This window comes from Ornithorhynchus anatinus, chromosome 3 (genome assembly GCF_004115215.2).
Source record: "Ornithorhynchus anatinus isolate Pmale09 chromosome 3, mOrnAna1.pri.v4, whole genome shotgun sequence".
Lineage (NCBI taxonomy): Eukaryota > Metazoa > Chordata > Mammalia > Monotremata > Ornithorhynchidae > Ornithorhynchus > Ornithorhynchus anatinus.
In genome coordinates this window covers 137,924,897-137,941,896 of record NC_041730.1, presented here as the reverse complement: position 1 = coordinate 137,941,896, position 17,000 = coordinate 137,924,897, and the positions used below count along the sequence as shown (strand labels likewise).

General features: G+C 46.1%; 1 protein-coding gene and 1 long non-coding RNA gene across 5 annotated transcripts in view; one reads left to right on the top strand and one right to left on the bottom strand.

The window, feature by feature from the left end:
• The window catches only part of EBF3 (EBF transcription factor 3), a 201,842-nt gene that overhangs the window by 172,432 nt on the left and 12,410 nt on the right, over positions 1-17,000 (bottom strand). The window lies entirely within an intron of this gene.
• LOC114810329 overlaps positions 15,012-17,000 on the top strand; it is a 2,355-nt gene continuing 366 nt past the window's right edge. The window contains exon 1 of the long non-coding RNA XR_003758031.2: positions 15,012-15,239. This is a non-coding gene — a long non-coding RNA (uncharacterized LOC114810329). The remainder of the gene's footprint in view (positions 15,240-17,000) is intronic.

The window sequence follows — 17,000 nt, the reverse complement described above, 5'->3', positions numbered from 1 at the left end:
GAGAAGAGAACGGGCACTGACTACCCCTTCCCCCATTTTACAGATGAGGAAACTGAGATACAGAGAAGATAAGTGACTTGTCCAAGGTCATTCAGTAGGCCAATGAGAAGAAGCGCTCAGAACAGTGCCTGGCACGTAGGAAGCGCTTAATGCCATAAAAAAAAAAAAGAGTGACCTCGTGGAAAGATCCCGGGCCTGGGAGTCAGAGACTGTGGGTTCTAATCCCCGCTCCGCCACTTGTCTGCTGGGTGACTTTGGGCAAGTCGCTTCACTTCTCTGTGCCTCAGTTCCCTCATCTGCAAAATGGGGATGAAGACTGTGAGCTTGGGGACATGGGGACATGGACAGCGTCCAACCTGTTGATCTTGTATCCACCCCAGCAATTCATGCGGGGCCTGGCACTTAATAAGTGCTTAAGAAATGCCATTAAAGTTTTTTTTAAGTGGTGGAGCCAGGATTAGAATGCAGATCTTCAGACTCCCAGGCCCATATTCTTATTGAGGTGCATCTACTATGTGGGGAATGCTGTACTAAGTACTGAAAGAGTGTAACAGAGACTGCAAACATGATTCCTGCCCACAAGGAGCTAAAAGCCTACTGTTTGCAGAGCACTGTACTAAGCGGTTGGAAGGTATAAGGATTAAGAACACATGATCCCTGTCCCCAAAGACCTTACAGACTAACAGAAGAGACAAGCCCAGATAAGTAAGTGTTTAAACTGTAGGATACATAAGGGAATCTGGACAGACATGCCAACGATAAAACTGGGGTATTTGCTAGGTGCCTACTATGTGCCAAGCACTGTGCTGAGCGCCGGGGTAGGCATGAGATAATCAGGTCTCACAGGGGTCACAGTCTAAGTAGGAGGGATCAGGTATTGAATCCCCATTTGGTAGATGAGGTAACTGAGGTACAGAGAAGTCAAATGACTTGCCCAGGGTCACACAGCAGGTAAGAGGTGGAGTCAGGATTAGAACTCAGGTCCTCTGACCCGAGTCTAGGCTCTTTCCAATAGGAAAAACCGTTTCCCAATGGACTTCTACTATGGGCTTCACTGGAAGCTATCAAAAGAGGTGACTGATAGCAAAAACCTCCAGATCGGGTCTTTCTCTAAAAAAGCGGGGAAGTTCTAGCTGCATTCACTGATCAGTAGATTTGATTGATAGCTAGAATCGATAAACTTCCAGATAAAAAATAAAACTTCCATGGGAGGTGGTGTGGCCTAATGGAAACAGCGTGGGACTCTGGGAGTCAGAAGATCAGATCCTAACTCCACCTCTGGTCTGCCGTGTGACCTTGGGAATGTCACTGAACCTCACCGAACCTCGATTTGCTCCCCTATAAAATGGGGATAAAATTGGTTGCGACCCCCAGGTAGATGAGGGACTGCATCCCTTCATCCCTTTCAATCATGTTTATTAAGCACTTACTGTGTGCAGAGCACTGTACATAATAATAATTATTATAGTACTTGTTAAGCACTTACTAACTGCCAAGCACTGTGCCAAATCTTATAACACTAATATTAATAATAATAATAGTGGTATTTGTGAAGTGCTTACCATGTGCCAGGCATTGTACTAAGCGCTGGAGTGGATACCATTCAAATCATGTCGGACATAATCCCTGTCCCACATGGGGCTCACAGTCTTCATCCCTATTTTACAAATGAGTGAACTGAGACTCAGAGAATTGAAGTGACTTGCCCAAGGTCACACAGCAGACAAGTGGCGGAGCTGGGATTAAGCGCTTACTATGTGCCAAGCACTGTTCTAAGCACTGGGGTAGATACAGGGTAATCAGGTTGTCCCACGTGAGGCTCACATTTAATCCCCATTTTACAGATGAGGGAACTGAGGCACCGAGAAGCTAAGTGACTTGCCCACAGTCACACAGCTGACAAGTGGCAGAGCTGGGATTCGAACCCACGACCTTCTGACTCCCAGGCCTGGGGTCTATCCAGTACATCTTGCTGCTTCCCTATCTCTATCCCAGCACAGGGCATATAGAAAGCACTCAATGACACCAGAATGTGCTAATAGCGTCTTCAGGAAATACTCAATATTTAGGACAGGTATGCGTCTCTAAATTCAAAGTTCTCGTTTCACGGATCATACGGCTCAAACGGGGAATTGACGTTTCTACTGAGTACAATTTGTTAACTGTAAATCCCATGAAGATCATGGAAGTCTTTTTGTGTTTTCGTTTTTTTTTTAAGATCTCATTGTAGTAGACGATCAGCCCCACCTTAGGAATTCAATGTGGGTAGGGAGAAGACAGAGGGAATATGGTTACCGGTTTGGGAAACACGGTCTGTTTGAATCGTCTTGAGCCCACTTCATTCATTCATTCAATAGTATTTATTGAGCGCTTACTATGTGCAGAGCACTGTACTAAGCGCTTGGGATGAACAAGTCGGCAACAGATAGAGAGACCAAAACTGTGCTCAGATCATTTCCAGGAGGGAATTCAGAAGTTGAAAACAAAGGAAAATAACGATCTCCTTAACAATTTCATTCTACCACTGCCATCGGGCACCCAAGCACGGGAATTGGCTTTTATTTTGACCCTTAGCTTAAAACAACAAAAAATTATTGAAATTCATCCGTACAATCGTATTTATTGAGCGCTTACCGTGTGCAGAGCGCTGTGCCGAGCTCTCGGAAAGTACAGTTTGGCGACAAATGCATAGGGTTTGGTAGACAACCTACAAAAGGTCTCATCTTTTCAGCTATTTATGACTAGATTGAAAGGATAGATCAATCCATCACTTCTCCCTCCTATTTAAGCTATGAGTCCCTTGTGGGACAGGGACTGCGTCTAACCCGATTAACTTGGATCTACTCCAGTGCTTCAAATAGTGCTCGGTGCATAGTAAACGCTTAAAAATTGCCATTAAAAAATCAGCCAATTGCATGTATTCACTCAATAGTATTTATTGAGCGCTTACTATGTGCAGGGCACTGTACTAAGCGCTTGGAATTTTATTGAATTGTATCGAGCCCCTACTGTGTGCATAGCACTGTACTAATTGCTTGGTGGTAGATGATAATGTTGGTATTTGTTAAGCGCTTACTATGTGCAGAGCACTGTTCTAAGCGCTGGGGGAGATACAGGGTCATCGGATTGTCCCGCGTGAGGCTCCCAGTTAATCCCCATTTTACAGATGAGGTAACTGAGGCCCAGAGAAGTGAAGTGACTCGCCCACAGTCACACAGCTGCCAAGTGGCAGAGCCGGGTTTCAAACCCATGACCTCTGACTCCCAAGCCCGGGCTCTTTCCACTGAGCCGCGCTGCTTCTCGTAAGATGAATTTATTCCCTGCCCACGGGAACGTTCTAGAGGGGGAGGCAGACATGAATATAAGTGAAGAAAGTATGGACACAGACATCAGTACTGTGGGCCTGAGGGTGGAGGGAATAAAGGGAGAAATCAAAACGCAAGGGTGACGCAGAAGGGAGTGGGAGAAGAGGAAATGAGGGCTTAGTCGGGAAAGGCTTCTTGGAGGAGATGGGCCTTCATTAAGGCTTTGGAGGAATCCTAAAATAATGATAATAGTACCTGTTAAGGATTTACTATGTGTCAGTCGCTGTTCTAAGCGCTGGGGAAGATACAAGTTCAAGGTGGACACAGCCCCTGTCCCACGTGGGGCTCATACTCTTAATTCCCATTTTACAGATGAGGTAACCGAGGCCCTGGGAAGTGAAGTGATTTGCCCAAGGTCACACAAAAGACACGAGGCAGAGCCGGGATTAGAATCCAAGGTCCTTCTGACTGCCAGGCACGGGCTCTAACCACTATGCCACGCTGCTTCCCAAAAAATAGCTGCCTCACATGGGGGGGGGGGCGAAACTGTTACCAAGGAAACCTCCCTTCCCTCCCCCCCACCAGCCTGACATCACCCCCGGATCATAGCGCAAAACCTCAGCATCAACACTGTGCTCAATCAACGAACCATCCGTTCATTCAGTCCTATTTACTGAGCGCTTACTGTGTGCAAAGCACTGAAATAAGTGCTTAATCATATGCAAAGCGTTACGGGACAGTGCTAATGGACACAATTCCTGCCCTGGAGGAATTTCCAGTCTGCTGCACGCAGACCACTGTATTAAAGGCCTGGGAGACACAATCCCTGACCTCAAGGAGCTGACAATCTGCACCCATTTTTTTCTGTAAATGAGCCCTGCCCGTCCAAAAAAAAACCAACATTAGCAGGCAAGTTTGCAACGTGCTGCAACCCTGCTCCCATCCCCCAACTCCCTCGTTGCTCTCTGTACCTCAGCAGGCAGAAGTGTGTCACAATCGTTCTGCGGAAAACACGAAAGCCAGAGTCAATTCCTTCACGCGGATCCTAAATCCTAAAACTCGCCCGTCGTTCTCGACAGGAGATTCCATCGGATACGAAGAAGAGAAGCAGCGTGACTTAGTAGCAGGAGCCCGGGCTTGGGAGTCGGAGGACATGGGTTCCAATCCCGGCTCCGCCACTCATCTGCTGGGTGACCTCGGGCAAGCCACTTCACTTCTCTGTGCCTCAGATACCTCATCTGTAAAATGGGGAGGAAGAAAGTCAGGCCCACGTGGGACAACCTGCTTACCTTGTATCTACACCAGTGCTTAGAACAGTGCAACAGTGCAAGCACATAGTAAGCGCTTAACAATAATAATAATAATGTTGGTATTTGTTAAGCGCTTACTATGTGCAGAGCACTTGTTCTAAGCGCCGGGGTAGATACGAGGTCATAAGGTTGCCCGTCGTGAGGCTCACGGTCTTCATCCCCATTTTACAGATGAGGCAACTGAGGCACAGAGAAGTGAAGTGACTCGCCCCCAGTCACACAGCTGACAAGTGGCGGAGCCGGGATTCGAACCCATGACCTCTGACTCCCAAGCCCGGGCTGTTTCCACTGAGCCACGCTTCTTTACCATCATCATTATGATCATTATATATTTTAGCATTCCAGCTGAATCAAATCACTAATTTAAAAATAATATCTAATCTTTAGAATTTGGAAAGTTGATTGGGAATCACAAGTCGTGGTGATTTATTTGAAAAATAGATATAGTCATAGCTGTTCTCTCTTTTTCTCTGTGGTATTTGTTAAGCGCCTACGATGTCTCGAGCAGTGTTCTAAGTGCCGGGTACGAGTCAACCGGACTGGATACGGTCCCTATCCCACCCGGGACCCACAGTCCAAGTAGGAGGGAGAACAGGTATTGGATCCCCATTTTGCAGTGGGGGAAACCGAGGCCCAGAGAAGTGAAGTGACTTTCCCAGAGACCCAAGGCAGGCAAGCGGTGGAGCCGAAATTAGAACCCGGATCCTCTGGGTCCCACCAGGCCCGTGCTCTATCCACTAGGCCGCTCTGCTTCCCTGGCCTTGCCCTTTTGACTAGGGCTTGCCACGTGTAGACCAGAATAACCTCTTCCATTAAAGCGGAAGCTCCGTCTAGACAGCGATCATCTTCCATGCTCCCTTTGAACTCTCCCAAGCTCTGCATACCACCAATTTTCATTCATTCATTTAATTCAATAGTATTTATTGAGCGCTCACTATGTGCAGAGCACTGTACTGAGCACTTAGAAGGTACAATTTGGCAACTTCTACTAGAAGCAGCCTGGCCTAGTGGAAAGAGCTCTAATCCCGGCACTGCCGCTTGGCTTCCGTGTGACCTAGGGCAAGCCACTTCACTTCTCAGGGCCTCGGTCCCCTCCTCTGTAAAATGGGGTGTAGACAGTGAGCCCCTCGTGGGACAGGGGCTGTGTCAGACCCCATCAGCTCTCATCCGCCCCAGCGCTTGAGTGCCTGGCTCCTAGTAAGCGCTGAATAAATACCACAGATACCATTACTTCTAAGGCCAATTAAGACTTGAAATATTTGAACGACGATTGCTGCCCAATAAATGTCTTCCTCCAAACTTTACTCGGAGGTAAGGAGTGAGTGAGATTTCTGCGTTGTAAGCCTGAAGTTGCACGAGCTGAAAGTCGGGGTAGAGATTTATTCTCGTCCACTCGCTGCTCGAGAAGTAAACTATTTCTCCTCTCCAGAGCTCCCAGTTGGGGAGACTTAACGTTACCCGGTCTCTCGGGGTTCTGATCCCGTCCGTGACCCGATCACGTCCAACTGGACGGGTACGGGGGGAGAGGACCAGACAAATAAACGGCATATTCATCCAGGAGATCGCCTCGTTCAACTGATTCCTTAATCAACAGTTAAAGAAGCAAATTGGATTTGCCCTATCACACACACACAAAAAAATTAATTCCAGATTGTAGTTATTGTCTAAAGTACAAGAGAGTTGTCTTATAGGTTTGGCTGGGTAATTTCATTTTAAAAGTATCTCTAAAATTTGACCTCCCTTGAGACATGTGGTTTTCTCCATCATTATATATAACTGTAAACTTCTGGATGTTAAAGATTGGATAATTTCTTTCAGATGGCTCTGGCCTCCAGTATACTTGGATGCTATGAATGAGAACCAATTAGTTGCCAAGAGTTACCAGCGAGGCTCTGAAACAAGACGAGGAAAAAGATCTAAACTTCGGGTTGGGAGGCTTTCTTTAACACTTTCCTGCCCTCTTTCTCGTTTGGCCCCCGCCGAGGAGAGATTTTCGAGGAGCAGGAGGGGGGTTCGAGGTTTAGCACCGTTGGTTGACAGAGCGGAGCGGCCGTGAGGTCATTTCCGAAAGAGGACGTCGTAGCCGCCGCGGCCTGCTCTCCGCCGGGGCTTACGGCTAGTCTACCCGTGAGACGCCGGCTCGTTTCGGATGGCGCCGCGGCTCGGGGTGGCATTCGGGCTCGGGAAAAGTCAAAGGCTTGCGCTGTCTTAGGTCAAGCGCAGACGGCGGCTAAATCGCGCAGAGCGCTCCGATCGACCGGGGGCGTTTAGGCCGGCGAGCGGATCGAGGCCATTTCGGACCTGACCTTCCTTTGTTGCCGCCCGGCGTTTGGGTGGATTGGCCTCTGATCTTTTCGTCTATTTTTCCACTTCGGGAAAAGGAAACATATCACCATTTTAGTAATCAAGTCGTTCCCGAAGAACCTAAATAAATGAGAATTTTATTCAACATCCATCTCGTGCAACAACCCTGAAATCAATTTGCAGTGCAAAACCATGATCCAGTTCCATTAAAATATATTGTTTATTCACATGTAGTGCCATTTCTCTTTTTAGATTGGTCAATGACGAGAACGGACCACAATGCATAGCGTCGGGGCTATTGGATCTGCTGCGGGCCGCGTAGGAGAGAATTTTTATTGCTAATCAATGCCAATCAATTCTGAGCCTTGATGTTAAATCGGGATCGATACCCCTGGCCCGCAGATGAGATCTGATTTCAATTGGGGAGCGAAGCTGCAGAAGTTTTTAATCATAAGGTAAATCAAGACCAGGAACATAAGTCAGATGAATTAATATAGACCATTCAGGACCTTTCTTGCCACTGAACCAGGGCAAGGAAATTTCTGTCATATTTCATTATCACTCTTAAGGGCGAGCCGGATCCAGTGTTTTGGAAGTATTTTCTCAGCGTTGGCAGAGTGGTATCCCGCACCACACAGCGAGTACGCGTTGAAACTGCAGCCCTGAAAGTCCACTGAGTATAGTTATATGTATGCTCCATGAATCTCATTTTATGCGATTAAGATCCATAAAAATTCAATAGCTTTTCTTCTGCAATTCACATTTTACCTGGTGAAATATCATAAGAATTTCATTATCTTTGCAGCTGTTGCCTAAGATCAAGCAAAGGTTATTATCATCTTCGAAAACACTATAGAATATGTACGTAAATGTCAAGAACCGGGCATTTAGAGCTGGGATTTTTTCAAAGAAAAATACTATCTGAAGTTTAGAATAAACCGTACTTGACATTTATGTATCATGATGCATTTCTTGGGAAACTGATCTCGCCAGGAAATTCTCTGAATTCAGCTCGGTGACGCGGGGGCGAGGGGAGATCGCGAAGCGGGGGGAGGGGGGTGGGGGTGGGGGGAGCTGAGCAGGAGGACCCCCAAAGCCGAACCCCACCCCCATCGGTCGGCGCGGCACCGCCGAACCTCTTAGAAAACTATCATTTAGGAGATCGGTCGGCTGGGCAACCCAGGCCCGGCGTAAAGCATTTGAAGAAAAATGGCCACTGGAATGAAGGTGATTGATCAGAAGGGGTTCTCTAAATCACGACGATTCTGTAGACTCCTCTGGCTTCAACTGCTATGTTTCCATCTATGATGATAAATTAGCATTAGATGGAACCTAATGAGTTTACTAAACATTTGGGATTTGTGCTAATAAACTGGCTGGCTGGGAACTAGCAGAAAGAATGAGCAATCCCTAAACACCCTCTTATCTCTGTAACATGACAGTTAAACCACGCTTCCAATCTGTGATCAATTCATCATCCTAGCACCATTGTACATTCTTCACAAAAAGATAATTACTGCTTCCCTGGATCAGAACACTCATATTTCCTTAGAATTGCAGGTCTTGATAGCAAGCACTGTCACCACTTTCTTACTGCCCCACTCTACAACTCTATTTATGATCATTATTTTCGCCTAAACAAGCCTTTTTCCTCAACTTGATAACGAAATCTGCTATGATGAGAAGGGAACAGTAGAGACATTGTTTCCTCCATGGAGTGCTTTTACATTCAGTGAACCCGCTGACAAATATTTTTTTCAGTCCATTAGCAAAAGTTTCCACTCGTTAAAAGATATCTTTCCCATTTCCTTCAGCGCCTTATGCTCCGACCGGTTGAAAACACCGAAGAAGGCGGAATGAAACCAATAATCCTGACCCGGAATTTTTTTTTTTCTTAAATTGATTAAAAAGCCCCCTTTTTTTTATTGCACATTCTTGCCTTTCCTACCTATACATTCGTATGTACTTTATACAAGCCTTATAAGGTCTCTGCAGAGTGGTCAACTCTGTTTGACCCCAGCACAAGTAATAAATTACCATAACACCACAACTCTAAAACAATGTAAATTAGTTACTGCTCACAGTCTAATAAATGGGAACAAATGTGTTTTGGACTGGAATGGGGTTCTGGATGCTATAATTGCTGAGAATAATTATAATGAGGTCTAAGGCAACAGGAGCAGTGGTTCGCTTTTACTGACAAATAGTCGAAAGCTGGTAAATATGTTTTTAGACACAACAACGGTCACAGCCAAACAACTGGGGGGTTTTTCAAGTTTCCCCCCTTCTTCCTTTAATGTATTAATGACCAGATGGACGAATCAGACCGCAAAAAGATCTGGACTGTAAGCGCCCATCTACGGTCTTTTCTCTCTTTTTTTTGGCCTCTACAGGAAACTGCATATCTTTATTTTCCTTGCACTTAAAAAAAAAAAAAAAATTGAGGTCGTTGAGGTAAAGTGCCGCCCAAGAAACTCTAATTTAAAATCCAAAGCGTTGATGGGCAGTAGAAATGAAATAATCCTAATCATTGTATTTGTGGGGGTAGGTGGGGGCGATGGTGGAAATGGCAGTCCTAAGGAAGAGCCTGAAAATATACTTTATTAACTTGCATAACTCGTTTATTGTTCCGAGTAATGATCTTTGGGGAAAGGGTGGTTATATTTAGATGCCGCTTGTCAAATGTAATAAATGATACGTATTGCTCTTCCCCGCCACCTCCACGTACCCCGCACCCCCGCCCCCTCCCGCCAAATCCATCCCTCCTTTCCCTGGGGCCATGTTCTAGCCAAGGACCGGCATACGTACTGTATCTCAGAGGTAACTGATGATTCCGTCCACTGTCCAGATCAGTGACCAGTGACCTCAAATTGGTGGGATTCACACCACGACCGATCCCATCCGCCACTTGTTTCCTAACCCAATCTTTCTTATGTCAAAGGACAAATTGCTTCATTCAGAAAATGGAAATAGATGGAGGAAGTCGGCTTGGGCAGCTTTTCCAATAACCAAATATCAAGAAAAGAATGACATAAAAGATCCCACTAAGAGACCCTAGCATCCAAGCATATTGATCTGATTTACAAACCTTTTCTAATGTGAAACAAATGCCGCGAGTGTGAATTCATTCTGAACCATAAAAAGCCTTGCATTACTCTGTCTCTTATTAAATACCACATATAACTCTCAGCAGGTTTTATGTTGTGTTTTACTGTTAGGAATGGTTAAAGCTGGCCTAACATTTTGTTTGGCAATTAGAAAAATTTGTACTTTAATTTATTAAAGCAAAAGAAGCAAACGGCTCAGCAGACTCACGCTTGGGTACGTTTTTAAACCTCCATGCCAAGGGATGCTCCCACGCCCCCACGCTAGAGCACGCCGCTTCCCCATCTGCGAGTTCCCACGGTCACGAGTCTCGTGGTCGGGCAAACAGGTACAAGTACACCTCGCAGAGCGACACGCGGGAAGCTAACCGGGACGCTAAGTAACCTTACCGAGAAACACGACGAGACTGTGAAAATGCCCAACGCTTCCAACTAAGTCTCTTTGCGAAGGAACTGACTGGAAAGTCTATCGGAAAACATCTCTAAGATACAAGGACTCAAGGAACCATCAAACCATAGCTTGACAAACCTCCAGCAGTAAAAAATGACAAGAGTTTATTATGGGGATGCCAAAGAAATAAAGAAGAAAAAACATACGATGGCATAAAAAATAGCGCCGCGGCATCTTCGTGGAAGAAATATAAAAAAATAAAAAAAGAGCCCTAGGCAAAGGCCAATCCCAACTTTTCTAATGCAGAGGGAGAGGAACCCTGGGGCTAAGGACACGTGTGTGTTTTACGCTGGGACATCTCTCCCTACTTCGAGGGCGCTTTCAGTGGCTCATCTCGCTAATGTCCGTTTGCCGATTTCTCCGAAGCGCCCCAGTCCTCCAGACAGAGGCGGTGTGGGTGCCTGCAGGGACCCTCTGAATAAGCAGGACTCAGCTCTTGAGCTGACTGTTTTCGATTTCATCCCGACTCCATCACGTGAACCGCAGAAGGCCTGAACAAACTTGGGTAGGAAAACCCTAATCAAATCTGGATTGGTAAAGTGCACTCCCGACTATCCACACGATGCCAAGACCAATTCGATTTTGCTGGTTGTTATTCACGATAATAGGCCCGGGCATCCCCTGCATTGTGTATTAATAACCCTACTCCAAATGTGAGGGCTTGGGGAGTCTTTTTGTTTTCTGGTTCGTAGTTAATATCTATTTATTTTTTTGCCACCTCACTAAATGCAGCCTTCTGTGCGGTCACGGGGTTCTGCGAGCGAAACAGAGTTGGAGGAGAGTTTTCATCTCCAAAAAGGCAATCCCATCTGTCCCTTCGGATGAACTGAAAACCCAAAAGAGAGTCCAGCGATTGTCTCCTCAATTACTCCATTAACCTTCAGCTAAACCGCTGTTTCAAATTCCCCTTGATTTTGCTAGAAACTTGCATCCTGTCAAGATGTAGTTTCAGGTGTCAGTGTTTTGTATTTCTCCTTTTAAAATTCCTACTTAAGACTGAGGACGGATTTTCTTTCTTTTTTTTCTGATGCTTCTCGGAAAGAGCAAAAGATTTTAAACGGGCTGAATACGTTGGAAGTTTTAGCTGAAAAGCTTGGCACCACGTCACTCTCCCCTCGAACCTTTGAGCTACAGCAGAGCTAAAACAATGGAGACGAAAATATAGGAGATGGTGGGGAGAGAGTGCTGGAGCCAGAGGAGGTAAGAATTGGAAGGAGGGTGAGAGGAATGAGAGAAAAAGGTTGGGGGGGGGAGGGGGGAGAGGGAAAAGTCCAGGGGGGGGAGAGAAGGAAGGGAGTGACAGGGAGAGGAAGGGAGGAAGAGAAATGGAGAGAGTAGAGGGAGAAGGGGAGGGAGGGAGGTGGAGAAATAAAGGGAGAAGGAGAAGGGCTAGCTGTCTCGGCAAGTGAACTGTTCTTTCTCACCAGATGTGTAACCGTGTTTCGCCTTTCACTAAAGACAAGCTGGAGCCGACTTCTTCCATTCACTGGGCCCAGGCTACATGTCTTACAACAACACAAATGTAAGCCTCTTCCTTTCCACACATGTTAAACTCATTTCCTAGTGAATTATAGGGAAAACACGACACTATCCTTACTGCTGTTTGCAGATGAGGCAGTTTACTTCATACAATCTGGCTTCACGACCCACGATCGGTTTTCATGTATTTTCTAGTTGGGAAACTTTGGGCCGGGGAATCAGAAGGGGAGTCCTGGGGGAAAACTCTTGAAAGTTTGGAGGGAGGGCATGTCTGACGCAAGCTTGTTAGAACCGAAGGACATGCGGAAACCGACCTTTCTCTTCACTGTTTTTTTTTTAATCCAGCCATAGGAATTTTTAAGAATGATTCGATTTAATAATATAACGGGATGATTAAGCATTCCTTTGACTGAACTCAGGTTAAAAAAAATCACTAACCTAGCAGTGTGCTTGAGCTTCGAAAATTTAATTAACACCTAGTTTTCCCCAACATCCTAAGGAGCTTAAGAAATACAGTCTGCAAAATTCCTCCGCTATTTTTCTAAATCACAGCCGTAGCTTTATTTGAAAGCTCCGATGATGTCAACATAAAGTCTTTCTTATATGTAGGTTTGACCACAAACATTTTTGAGAGATTTGCGATTAAGATAAACAAACAAGAGGTGCTTGTGTCCTGACAGATCGACCGAGGTGAATGGTTTTCATTTTCCTAGCGTGTAAGCTCTAGAAGCTTTTGCCAAGTACAGGTTAAGCTCCTTGAGTTTTCACTTCCTGTATCCCTGCTTGTCAATCACTCCTGGAATCTGCAGTGACAATTTCTATCATTAGAGTCTGGAATTTCCATCTCGCTAACCCCTGCAAACATGGATGCTAAAAAAAAAAATCTATCACCATTTTCATCCCAGTGCTTGAGCTCGGCAATCCTCTCTCTTTACCCATCTGAGATCCTGGGTTCAATCAGTCAATCAATCAGTCGTGCTTATTGAGCGCTTACTGTATGCAGAGCACTGGACTGAGCGCTTGGGAGAGTCCAATAGAACAATGAAACAGACACATCCCCTGCCCACGTGGAGCTTACAGTCTAGAGGGGGAGTTCTTCCCATTTGTTAAAAAGCCTTCATTGGGAAGATTTCTCAGACCCGGTGCGATGACATTATGCATTTTGTTTTGTTCTTTCCCCCCCCCCCCTAATTATCTTATGCTGTCCAGATAATAATTATTTGCTTCCTGGAAGCCTACGTAACAGAACTCTGAGTTTGGAAGGTTTTTCCATAACCTAATCCAATTCATCAAAGGCAGGGTAACGAAGTTACAGCCGCTGGCAGTCTCTTTGCTTTTCACCTGATAAGGCTTTGCCCTGGAAGGATGGGATGGTTTATATCAAAATACCTCTCGGAGTATGATTTTTGACAGCTTTCCCTAACCGCCCCCTCCCCCCTCCACGCTTCCTCTCCTTCCAGCCACAGAAACACGCTCTTGCACTATTTCCTTTACACCGCGGCCTTGACGCCTTCCTTTACGTCGACCACAGATGCCGTTCGGCTCTAAAGACCTCCGAGGAGGCCCAACCGAATCTTCTCGCCGTCGAGGCCGCGGGGTCTCGCCCCATGCACTCTGGGTCCCCCTCCTCAGCCACCGGCCTCGACTGGGAGGATTCGGGGAATTTGAATTGGCCGAGGGGGCGAAGGCTTTCTAGGCACCACTGGGGGCTTTCTCGGCATGGTTTCAGGGGGAGACACTTAGTGGGGGACTCTTCTTTCCCTTTTCCTTTGCCGCTCAGCGAAAGGATGGCACCAGATACGGCTCGGCCTCATCGGTTTCCCAAAACGTGCGACCCGTTTGAAGGAGCCTGGTTCGAAGGATGAACGGGCCTCTCCCCCACCCACAAACTCCTCTGAATTTCCTCTCCTCTGCTGGTGGTTTTGTTGGCGGGCGACGGCGGACTCGCTCCATCCCAAATTCTCCAGAGGGTTCTCCTCTGAGTCGAAACCTCGGGTCCCTCACCCCCGGGCCCGCCCAGCTGAAGGGTGCCAGCCTCGTGGGCCCACCCCTGCTGTAGCCAGATTTGGACATTTCATTCAATCGTATTTAGGGAGCGTTTACTGTGTGCGAAGCACTGTACTGAGCGCTGGATTCAAAGCCGCTCCGGGGCCAGTCGCTCCTCCTCCGGCGGCACTGGGGCAGAAAGAACAGCCGAGGGATCCCGAGGTCCATTTGGCCATAATTACGGGCCCATCTTTAAGGAAAGTCAGGTGAAAAAAAAAAAAATAGCGCCAACCGAACCGTCCTCCCTGCGTCCTGCAGATGCGGTGACGGGTTGTCACCGAGGAAGTTAATAAACAGTCACCGTTTTGCAGGTTATCCAAATGCTACTGAATAGAAAACCTGGGATCCCTAAATGATGTGTAATTAAAATTATTTTTAAAATCCTCCCTGACAGGCCGGGGCTTTAGCCAAAATGTAAATGACATTAAAGAAGACAATGAATTTAATTTTATTTAATGTCCCTTTTTGCGGGTCCTCATTTACATAGCATTTTTAACAAAAGCGTTGACCTTATAAATGTTGGCATTTGTACAGCTTCTACAGACTTGGATTTAATCACGCCTCCGCAAAACCATGAGGGAAAAAGCTTTAAGTTCTCCGGTTGGCTACAGAATAGGAATAAAAACAGAGGCCTGGTCAAATGTTTATCCTCCTTGCTTCTGAAAACAACCTGACAAGAAGATGTGAAGGTCTAGGGAATAACCCTATTGCTGTTTCTCAGGCTTGGTAATAATCATACATAATCGTTTGGAAATATAGCTAATAAAAAATATAATGAGCATTCAGCAAAATCGGCATTAGGCCCAAATTACACGATATTAATACTTGAACAGGTGCAGAAAGACGCTTTAAATGAGGTAAATGAATAAAATGTCCCAGAGCACAACTGTGTGCTCTGACAAAAAGTCAATCACATGAATAATTCAGCGACCAGGACTGCCAGCAAAGGTCAGCTTTCTTTGACCTTTGTGACAGGAAGTGAAAGGAGGCTCTGTTGACTTTAAAAAAAAAAAAAACCACCCCGGCTCCACATCCCCGCTACCGTTGCACGGCGGCCAAGAAGGTGTAAACTTAGAGAGCGTAAACGGACGGAACCTGTTCGTTGGGAGCTCGCGGTAGAGCGAGCGGTGCCGGAGGAGCCCATCTTTCCCAGGCGGAGAAGGAAAAAGGCAGGCAACGCCAGGTTAAGTCAACGGCGGATTTTTCTACCAGCCCGTGTCAATGGTGTATAAAATCTGAGGTCAGTTGAAAAGTATTTTAAGAGCCCACGGGGTTGAAATTTTGTAACAGCTGTTAAATATGACCAAACTTCTTTCTCCACCCCCCCCCCCACCAAAAAACTAAAGCTATTCCAAACTCGGTATGAAAGAAAATGGGATAAACAGATGTCTGGCGTCTCTGCAGGAAAGAAGGACACACTTGGAATAATAACTCTCCTAAACTCTATAGAATAATGCCAGATTTATTGGGGAGGGGGGCTATTTACTATGAACGGAGATGGCAAGGAGCAGTAGGGCTGTGAAACTACCATCTGGAAAAGTATTTCAGGGTATGTGATCACTCATATACCGCAAGCACATTCAGAGGCTGCAACCATCGACTGCCATTGTTTTACCAGTGAGTTGCCGCTTAATGTTTTGATAGTAATGTAATGCGGGTCTCCCCCGCCCCACCTCCTTCCTCCACAATCAGTCTTTTCAGTTTTCAACAGTTGAACCCTACACCTTCCTATACGTTCAAGCCAAACGAGGCCGGGAAAAGTCAGGAGGAAGTCTTACCAGGAATTTCCATAGGCCCCCATAAAACGCAGCCCGATGGCACGGAAGACGTGTTTTAGCTCCACGGTGTGGTTTTGGTTTAGCAGTTACGGGGGCGAAGCCGGCAATCACTTACAGCCTTTGGAATGTATGGGTGAAACAGGATAGATTTATCTGTTCGGAGTTGTGAGGTGGAGACAATGGATGTCCTAATGAGGAACATCTGCTTTTGTGTTTTCCCAGAAAACATTATTCCTCTATGAAAATGATACTCTCCCGCTTTCCAGCCATACCACCGAGAAAAACAGAGGCCTTTACCTTCCTTTCGTTTCCTTCTCCCACAGCCGATCCAATCTATCCACCACCCGGTGCTCTCTCCTACTGGCCACACTTTAGCTTTTCAATTTGGGGTGGCGGGGGGTGGGGGAGGGAGAGAGGAGGAGGAGGGTGGTTTCCTTTCGTACCCCGGTTCCCGTATCCTTGAAAATCCACAGTAGTGCGATTCGGATTCACCGAGTCGTAAAAGTGGGTTCCCCCAGAAAGGTTTTACGAGGAAAGATCGGTTAACGCAAATGAAATATCCAAATAAATTAAAAGGGTTGGGGGATGGACAAGATATTCAGCTTGTCGCTTTCATTTCTTTTTCTTTCCTCTCTCTCCTTAAGGGCCTTCCAACGCTGTTCCACAGCATTTAATGCTTCTAAAAAGATAATACCGAATTGCTTAATTAATTGATTTAAGATAGCACGATCCACAGAAAACGATTTCACCAGGGAAGTGTGGACCCTTCTTTGCCCATAAAACAGAAAGCGATTCCTACTTACAGGATGACTCCCAGTTATTCCCATTGATCTCAATTCAGGTTTGAATTATTGGTTCATATCCTCAGGACAAATATGCCTTATCTGGTCCAAACCTGCTAAATGCGTCTAAGAGGCCAAAAAGGCTCTGGCAAAGCAGAGCGAAGATGTAGCAAGTTCATTTTTCAGCCAACTCGACCAAGGAATAACTCCGGCTGATGGGACTGTAAATTGACTCACAAATTGCACGGGGTGTTCATTCCGGGATGTTCAACAGGAAACACCAACTTTAATATTAAAAAGCAATTTTTAGCTGGTGGACCGATGAGTACAGGCCACAGGCCAGTGACCATTACGGAGCTGAAATGTTTCTGTGCGGGCTCGAAAGGCTGTGTGACTTTTAGGAGTCTCCCCTCCTGATAATTTTTTTTCTTTTTCCTCTCT